The 9,796-nt window shown below is 45.0% G+C and overlaps 1 protein-coding gene across 1 annotated transcript in view; it reads right to left on the reverse strand.

Annotated features, from left to right (window-relative positions):
• Positions 1-9,796, reverse strand: part of YJEFN3 (YjeF N-terminal domain containing 3) — a gene marked incomplete at its 3' end in the record, with an annotated part of 119,755 nt that overhangs the window by 101,469 nt on the left and 8,490 nt on the right. The window lies entirely within an intron of this gene.

A 9,796-nucleotide genomic window follows, 5' to 3' on the forward strand; every position in this document is an offset into this window, starting at 1 on the left:
GCCATTAATAATTCCACGATCAGCCCAAGACCAGGAATTCCAAGAAACCTTAACGATCTGGACTGTTTTGAAACCCGGGTCTCTGAAATGCCATATCTATGTTAAACAGTTGTCCAGAGGAACAGCTTCCCAATATACCGTATTTTTTGCTCTATAAGATGCACCAGACCACAAGACGCACCTAGTTTTTGGAGGAGGAAAACAAGAAAAAAATATATTCTGAACCACAGAGCCTAGGACTTGCCGATCAGAAGGCCGGCGGTTCGAATCCCCGCAATGACGGGGTGAGCTCCCGTTGCTCGGTCCCTGCTCCTGCCCACCTAGCAGTTCGAAAGCACATCAAAGTGCAAGTAGATAAATAGGTACCGCTCCGGTGGAAGGTAAACGGCATTTCCGTGCGCTGCTCTGGTTCGCCAGAAGCGGCTTAGTCATGCTGGCCACATGACCCGGAAGCTGTACGCCGGCTCCCTCGGCCAATAAAGCGAGATGAGCACCGCAAACCCAGAGTCGGCCACGACTGGACCTAATGGTCAGGGGTCCCTTTACCTTTAGATCAAGACCACCCCCAAAAACATCATACATACATCACAGAAGGGGTGTAGCTCAAGACCACCACCCCCAGATACATCATACCTACATCTAAGACCTCAAAACTCTTATCACAGTACAAAACACAAATAATAATAATGATAATACTAATAATTTATTATTTGTACCCCGCCCATCTGGCTAGGTTTCCCCAGCCACTCTGGGCGGCTTCCATAGAAACAAAAAATACAGTAAAATATCACAGATTAAAAACTTCCCTGAACAGGACAGAAAGTCCTTTTCCAAGTTTATTAAACAAGCCACTCACAAAGTTGCACATTTCTTAGAAGGTTACAAACAGAAAATAAACATGTTGTAAAATGTAACTAGATAAAATTATACTCACAGCAGCAGCTAGCAGTCAAGAGTCCTTTTACTGGTCAAAAGCACCAGGGCAAGATGTTCTGCAATTTGCATCTAGACTCCCAAATCCTTTATCCTTGCAAACCCACCCGGAGAACAGGCTAGGGACCAATCATCTCTTTAGGTTAATTACCAATTTACCAATGGCTGCATGATGAGAATATATCTTCTGATTGACAGGAGGCCAGCACAGCTGAACTTTGTTTAGGCTCAGAGACCTTGTTTAGGCTCTGTTCCAAGGCCTCACTTCCACATCAGGGAAAGGGAAAGGGACCCCTGACCATTAGGTCCAGTCATGACCGACTCTGGGGTTGCGGCGCTCATCTCGCTTTATTAGCCGAGGGAGTGGGACACGGGTGGTGCTGTGGGTTAAGCCACAGAGCCTAGGGCTTGCTGATAGGAAGGTCGGTGGTTCGAATCCCCGCAACAGGGTGAACTTCCGTTGCTCAGTCCCTGCTCCTGCCAACCTAGCAGTTTGAAAGCACGTCAAAGTGCAAGGAGATAAATAGGCACCACTCCAACGGGAAGGGAAACAGCATTTCCGTGCGCTGCTCTGGCTCGCCAGAAGCGGCTTAGTCCTGCTGGCCACATGACCCGGAAGCTGGACGCCGGCTCCCTCGGCCAGTAAAGCGAGATGAGCGCTGCAACCCCAGAGTCGGTCACAACTGGACCTAATGGTCAGGGGTCCCTTTACCTTTAGATCAAGACCACCCCCAAAAACATCATACATACATCACAGAAGGGGTGTAGCTCAAGACCACCACCCCCAGATACATCACACCTACATCTAAGACCTCAAAACTCCTATCACAGTACAAAACACAAATAATAATTTATTATTTGTACCCGCCCATCTGGCTGGGTTTCCCCAGCCACTCTGGGCAGCTTCCATAGAAACAAAAAATACAGTAAAATATCACAGATTAAAAACTTCCCTGAACAGGACAAAAAGTCCTTTTCCAAGTCTATTAAACAAGCCACTCACAAAGTTGCACATTTCTTAGAAGGTTACAAACAGAAAATAAAAACGTTGTAAAATGTAACTAGATAAAATTATACTCACAGCAGCAGCTAGCAGTCAAGAGTCCTTTCACTGGTCAAAAGATGTTCTGCAATTTGCATCTAGACTCCCAAATCCTTTATCCTTGCAAACCCACCCAGAGAACAGGCTAGGGACCAATCATCTCTTTAGGTTAATTACCAATTTACCAATGGCTGCATGATGAGAATATATCTCCTGATTGACAGGAGGCAAGCACAGCTGAACTTTGTTTAGGCTCAGAGACCTTGTTTAGGCTCTGTTCTGAGGCCTCACTTCCACATCAGGGAAAGGTAAAGGGACCCCTGACCATTAGGTCCAGTTGTGACCGACTCTGGGGTTGCGGCGCTCATCTCGCTTTATTAGCCGAGGGAGTGGGACGCGTGTGGCGCTGTAGGTTAAGCCACAGAGCCTAGGGCTTGCTGATAGGAAGGTCGGTGGTTCTAATCCCTGCAATGACGGGGTGAGCTCCCGTTGCTCGGTCCCTGCTCCTGCCAACCTAGCAGTTCGAAAGCACGTCAAAGTGCAAGGAGATAAATAGGTACCGCTCCGGCGGGAAGGTAAACGGCATTTCTGTGCGCTGCTCTGGTTCGCCAGAAGCGGCTTAGTCATGCTGGCCACATGACACGGAAGCTGGACGCTTCCACATAGTAAAGGTAAAGGGACCCCTGACCATTAGGTCCAGTCGTGGCCGACTCTGGGGTTGCGGCGCTCATCTCGCTTTACTGACCGAAGGAGCCGGCGTACATCTTCCGGGTCATGTGGCCAGCAGGACTAAGCCGCTTCTGGCGAACCAGAGCATAATAATAGAGATTGACAGGAGTGGGGAAGGAGAGAAAAGACAGCTAATAATAATAATAATGTTTATACCCCGCCCTCCCCAGCCAAGGCCGGGCTCAGGGCGGCTAACAAGCAATAATAAAAACAAGTTGAATGAAGACAACTTAAAAACAAGATTAAAATACAACAATTAAAATATTGAAACATTAAAATATTAAAATGCAGCCTCATCGCAGGAGGAGAAAGGAAAAAGGAAAAAGAAAGAGGGGGAGGGAATCAAATATACTGTAATTTATATTTTATATAAACCCAGCTCCCTTCAAGGGGGTTTCAACTTGATTGATTTCTTACCTGCCGGCTCCTTTTTTCGCGGCGCGGCCCCTTTAAGGGGAGACCCCCTCGCCGCCTCTCCCCCGCATTGTTCGCAACAGCGGCGGAGGATCAAAGGGAGTTGTGTAAGCAGCAGGCCACGCCCCCTCGCCGGCCGGCGTTCGGATTTGGAACGCCGGTGGGCGGAGGCCCCGCCCCGGTTTAAAGCGCAGGGGTTACCGGAGGGCGCGTGACGTCAGCCTCAGCATCCTTCAAGGTGACGCAGCAGCTTGTTTTGATGATGGTGGCGATTTTATGATTTCTACCCAGCCACTCTGGGTGGGCCGGCTTGCAGCACATTAAGAAATTGGAAACTGTACACAGCTGGCATACACAAGTGATTGCAATTATTGATCTCAGTTTATTTTTATATTTTTAAAAATAAAAACCCAGTATGTGTTATATATATAGAGAGAGAGAGAGAGACAGAGAGTAATATATGTGTTTTATATATATATATATATGTATATATATATGTGTATATATATATGTAATACTATATATATGTAGTATTATATATACAGTATATGTAAATATATATATGTATATACAATATATATATATAATCACACACACTGAGTATACACACACACACACACACTCTCTCTCTATATAAATATATAATGTGTAATATATATATATATATATGTATGTATATATATATTACACATGTAATATATATATATCAAATATATAGAGTAATAGATAATGTAATATATCATGTGTAATATATGTTTATATATATATATATATATATATATATATATGTAAGACTATATATATGTAGTATTATATATATATATATGTAGATATATATATGTATATGTATATACAATATATATATATAATCACACACACACACACACACAGTGTGTTTGTATTATATATATACAAACATACCTCATGTTATGTTTGCTTCATCTTACATTCTTTCCGTTTACGTCCCGTGGCGACCCGGAAGTACCAGAAAGGGTTACTTCTGGGTTTCGCCGCTGCGCATACACAGAAGTGCTAAATCGCGCTGCGCACCTGAGCAGATACGGCCCTTCAGGTTGCGCTCTTTTCATGTTGCGAACAGGCCTCCGGAATGGATCCTGTTCACAACCAGAGGTACCACTGTCTTTTATATATATATATATATATATATATATATATATATATATATATATATATACACACTGTATTTATTTTATTTTATTTTATTGCTATAGCTAGTGGCTGATGCAAATACAGCGGTACCTTGGTTCTCAAACGCCTTGGTTCCCAAATGCCAAAAACCTGAAAGTAAGTGTTCCGGTTTTTGAACGTTTTTCGGAAGCCGAACGTCCAATGCAGCTGTTGGCTATTGTTTTAATTTTTATCATCTACAATACTGTCTTATTTATTTTATAGCACAGTACATTGTTTATTGCTTTCATTTCATGGATCTATGGTCTGGTTAGATAGTAAAATCCATGTTCAATTGCTGTTTTAGGGGTTGTTTTAAAAAGTCTGGAACGAATTCATCCATTTTGCATTGCTTTCTATGGGAATTGGTTTTGGAACGGAATTTCCGGAACGGATTAAGTTTGAGAACCAAGGTGCTGCTGTAAAGACTCTTCTGATCTATCCGTGTGTCGAGATGTTTAGTGGATGGTCTATTGCAAAATGGAAAACCACGTATCGCCCAGCCCTAATATAATCAAAACACACAATGTCATCACCCTTTTGACAGACACACACAATTGGAAAAAAAACGCACACCAAGGTTTGTTCTGCTTTTGAAGCACTTTATTGCTTATATTCAAATATTGCAGTTTCACATTTATTTATTTTTTTGTCCCAGTTACGTCCCTCTTCCGTTTCACAGGATAAAACACAACCCACTCTCCAGCAAGGAAAATAAAGTTTGCGGCGCCTGTTATCCGTACAGTTATGGGGGAACACTGTCCAGTTTACGTTTTAAAAAAGGTAGGACATTTAGCAATGAAGAAAGAGCCACATTTTTTTTGGGGGGGGGGTGAAGAAGCCTTTTTTAAAAATTAAGAAACACACAAGGAATGGCATTGGCCTCGAGGTTTAAAAAGCAGGGAAGGGAGAATCTGGAAGTCCTGGAAAGGCCAACCCCAAATTTAAATACAGCGGAAACCTGGCGCCGCGAACTAGAACTCCCAGCAGCCGATGTGGCAAATGTCAAGAATGGTGATTCCAGGGCATCAGATTCCCCATGCTTGGAATAAGGGGCATTTTATAGCAAAAAGAACCCCCAACATCTTTGCTAAAAACATATTCTTAAGGACTAGCACCCCTGCTATCGCAGTGAGCGCAAACCAAGAGACTTCTGCGACAAAATAAGAATTGCAGGCAGTCTTTTTTTCCTGGGGGGTACGCAGAATGGCAGAGTTGGAAAAGACCCCAATAAGCCTCGCAAACTTATTTTTAATATTTCCATCCCAGTTGATCTGCGTTGGGTTAGAAATGTCTGATTTGTATTGCTGGTTTTCTTATTATTGCTGAAATCAGAGCTTTCCCCCCCCTGGGGGTACACAGGAATACGCACACCCCTAAAAACATTTTGTGAATCTGTGTACTTTTGTCCATTTACTGTATATGGTTTCCCCCGATTTGAACGGTAAAATGGTGATTTTCTTGAGTAAATGGTTTTTAAAGAAAAATAAAAATTATTATTATTATTTAAAGAAAAAAAGCACTGATTGCAGGAGATTGTGGACGGGCGATATGAGTTGTTCATAGGCGGCTAGTGTTCCCCCTCGCTTCTGGAATCAGAAACAGCCTTTGTCTCTGAAGAGACACAGATCAGATTCTGCAAATATTAAGTCTCAAGAGATCTGTGTAGCTCCGAAGTCTGCAACTATCCCCCCAAAGTCCTACTGAGAGCCAACAGAAATCGACGAGACGTTCATATACAGGTCAACTCAAGAGTAGGAGTTAGCAGGAAACATCTTAGTGGACGATAGCTTTCTACTTTCCCCAAACTTGGGTTTGGTTTTTTAAGACTACAATTCCCATCGTCCATGAAGCACAGGTCCGGCCAAGTTTGGGATGATGGGAGTTGTAGTCCAACGAGAACTGGAGACCTAAGTTTGGGGAATCTAACGGGTTCCTTGACTGTGATCTTTTCTGTAGTCTTTCCGAACTTTTTTCCACATCCATTAGCAAACAGACAATTTAGTGACTCGTATCATCATGAGATTCCCTACAGAGAAATTAAGGCTATTTGATGGAATGCTTATAAAAGATTTAAGATGTGCGGACATATTTTTTTAAAAACAACATACTGGTCCCTCAGCATCACAACAACAAAAATAGATCCTTTAAGCATTATATAAAGGCTTACAAACTTATTTTCAATTTCTTTCTTTTTAAAAAAGAGGAGTTTTGGTTTTATTTAGGAAAGGAAGAATTCTTGGTCCCTTAAAAAGAGTTATGTAGCAGCAAGAAATGGACACCTAAGGCCTCTGAGGAGAAGAGGGGTGCAGGGAGGAGATGTTGCAATCTTGAAAGCCTTTTCAAGTGGCTAGACCTCATTGAGTTAGGCAACCGACACCCCATAATATAAGACCTCTGCTGCCCCAAGCACTACGCAAACAGGCTACAGAGATAGCGATCCTGGCACAATCAAAAATCCCCAAAGACAGGGACGGCAGCTAGATCTTCCTAAAATTATTAAAACCGGATCTCGACCTCCGTGTGGCAATTTGAGCTTGCAAACGAGCTTTTGATAAGTATCGCCGTCGACATGTGAATCAAGAAATTTGCAGTTTCGACTGAACGTCAAGGTCTAGCGGCAGAAAAAAAGTTTTCAACCGGACTTCAAAACCGAAGGCACCAAGGTGAACTGAACCGCGTTAAGTGCTGTAGATTAAAAAATGTTATTTTTTTTTACCTTCTACAAGCCACGTTTGGTGTGAAATCGGCTACGGATTCCACAGGCTTCATATTTTAAAAAAATAATAATCTAAGTTTCTAGTCCCTGTGATGGACGTATTTAGAAAATAGGTATTGTCCTTGAAGCCCTTTCTGGGCCTTTCCCTCCAGTTTATCTTCCTTTTCCCAGTTTGCCCCTTGCCTGAATCGACGTTAATATCCCTTGCACACAAAAATAAAACAAAGGACCTCCGTTCTGAAAAGACACCAATAAAATGCATGGGAACCGTCGTCAATTTTGCATAATTCAGGTTCCAGCAAGGAAGGAAAAATAAAATCGACCTTGCAGAATAATTATGATTATTTTTTAAAGTGGGGGCAGTTCAAAAGGCTATATGTGTACACCACCACTCCATGTGAGCACAGAAGGCTGGGCTGTTTTCTTGCTACAAAAAACACACACAACAACCCAGGATTTGCAGTGTTTTCTAGACCATATGGTTGTGAACATTGTGGTCTGTGGACGACGCGGGATTCCTCGCCAGTTCAGGAAAGCGATTGCACAACATCAGGCTTATTTTGCCCAGCCCAATTTATCTCTGGCTCTCTGGAGCCTCATGGAATTGTCAAGTTGGAAGGAGACCCCCAGCGTTCATCTAGTCCAACCCCATGAAATCTCAGCTAAAGCATCTTAACAGAACATTTCCTAGCACAATTCAAAGCGTTGGTGCTGACCTTGAAAGCCCTAAACGGCCCAGTAGACCTGAAGGAGCGTCTCCACCCCCATCGTCCAGCCCGGACACCGGGGTCCATCTCCCGAGGGCCTTCTGGCGGTTCCCTCCCTGCGAGAAGCGAGGTTACAGGGAACCGGGCAGAGGGCCTTCTCGGTGGTGGCACCTGCCCTGTGGAACGCCCTCCCGTCAGATGTCAAGGAAATAAGCAACTATCTGACTTTTAGGCGACATCTGAAGGCAGCCCTGTTTAGGGAAGCTTTTAATGTTTAACAGGTTATTGTATTTTAGTGTTTTGTTGGAAGCCGCCCAGAGTGGCTGGGGAAGCCCAGCCAGATGGGCGAGGTATAAATAATAAATTATTATTGTTGTTGTTAATGCCATCGGAGTGCATTTTTCTCCGAGTACACCCACTGGAAAATCAATCGGCCAGGGTTTCAACGGGTCAACTCAGCAAATGGCTGATGTGGGATGACAACAACCGCTATTGCAAAAGCGTCTAACTCTCATGAGTCTGCGATCTACTCCCAGTATGAAAAAAGCTTGTCCCTTTATATATACAGTGGTACCTCGGGTTAAGAACTTAATTCGTTCCGGAGGTCTATTCTTAACCTGAAACTGTTCTTTAACCTGAAGCACCACTTTAGCTAATGGGGCCTCCTGCTGCTGCCGCACAATTTCTGTCCTCACCCTGAAGCAAAGTTCTTAAACCGAAGCACTATTTCTGGGTTAGCGGGGTCTGTAACCTGAAGCGTCTGTAACCCGAGGTACCACTGTACACCCACCATCCACCCATAGCTATCAACTTACAGGTTTGAAAATAAGGGACCAGCAGCCTTGAAAATAAGGGATTTTGCCGTTGTAAAGAGTTACATACATTGGTAGGATTGACAGATGCTGTCAATCTGGCATGAGGTGGTTGCGGCGCCGCAGCGGCCGCTGAAGCGCCGCCCTTCTGCGTCCCTCCCCATCCCCTCCTCTTCCTCCTCCCTCAGGCCGCCCCCTCAGCCGCCGCCACCACTGCCGCCTCCGGGCTCACGGTTGGCGTGGGCGAGTCTCTCTCGGGCGCAGAAGGGCCGATGGAACTCCTTGCACCAGGACGACGACGACAGCGCACGCTCTCTCTCGTGGCGGAGGACCCCGAGCCGCTGCTTCCCTCCCGATCCGGGCGAGCATGAAACCCAGGAAATTTAAGGGACAGCAGTAGGACACGGCGCTGGGATAAGGGAGTTACCCGCCAAATAAGGGACGGTTGACAGCTATGCATCCCTCCAGCGCTAAAGGAAACTACAGCCATACCTCGGGTTACAGACGCTTCAGGTTGCGTTTTTTCGGGTTGCAGACACATTCGCAACCCGAGCGTCCACCGTACTGCCATTCGTCAGCAGCAAATGCCAAACAACCGCCCGCTGGACGCACCGTAGCGAGAGAGAGGGGTGGGGTTGGGGGACGGAGACCTTAATTCCACAGCATTCCCCATACAGCGATCGGTTACGATCCCGTGATCGACCCAGATCTCTCTGGGATCTGCCTGTGGATCGCAGCCGGCCGCTTGGACATCCCTGGCGTGTTAAATCCAGAATCTTGATTTAATCTCACGGGTTGGTGGTGTAAGCACAGCCTTAGATCTGGGCCCAAATAGACTCCCTTTCTTAAAAAAAGAAACAACGAATGGAAGACCTTTGTTTTAATCCAGGCGTCCGCAACCTCGGCCCTCCAGATGTTTTGAGACCACAATTCCCATCATCCCTCACCACTGCTCCTGCTAGCTAAGGATGATGGGAGTTGTAGCCCAAAACATCTGAGGGCTGAGGTGGAGGGAGCGTGTTTTCATCTCTGCTATGCGGAGAAAAGGTTCTCATTCTTTTGAAAGTTGCAAATACAGTGGTGCCCCGCAAGACGAATGCCTCGCAAGACGGAAAACCCGCTAGACGAAAGGGTTTTCCGTTTTTCAATGCGCTTCGCAGGACGAATTTCTCTATGGGCTTGCTTTGCAAGACGAAAATGTCTTGCGATTCTTTTCCGCTCCCCACCCCCTTTTTCTAAGGCACTAAGCTGC

The sequence above is a fragment of the Podarcis tiliguerta genome (assembly GCF_965153285.1).
Source record: "Podarcis tiliguerta genome assembly, chromosome: 18".
NCBI lineage: Eukaryota > Metazoa > Chordata > Lepidosauria > Squamata > Lacertidae > Podarcis > Podarcis tiliguerta.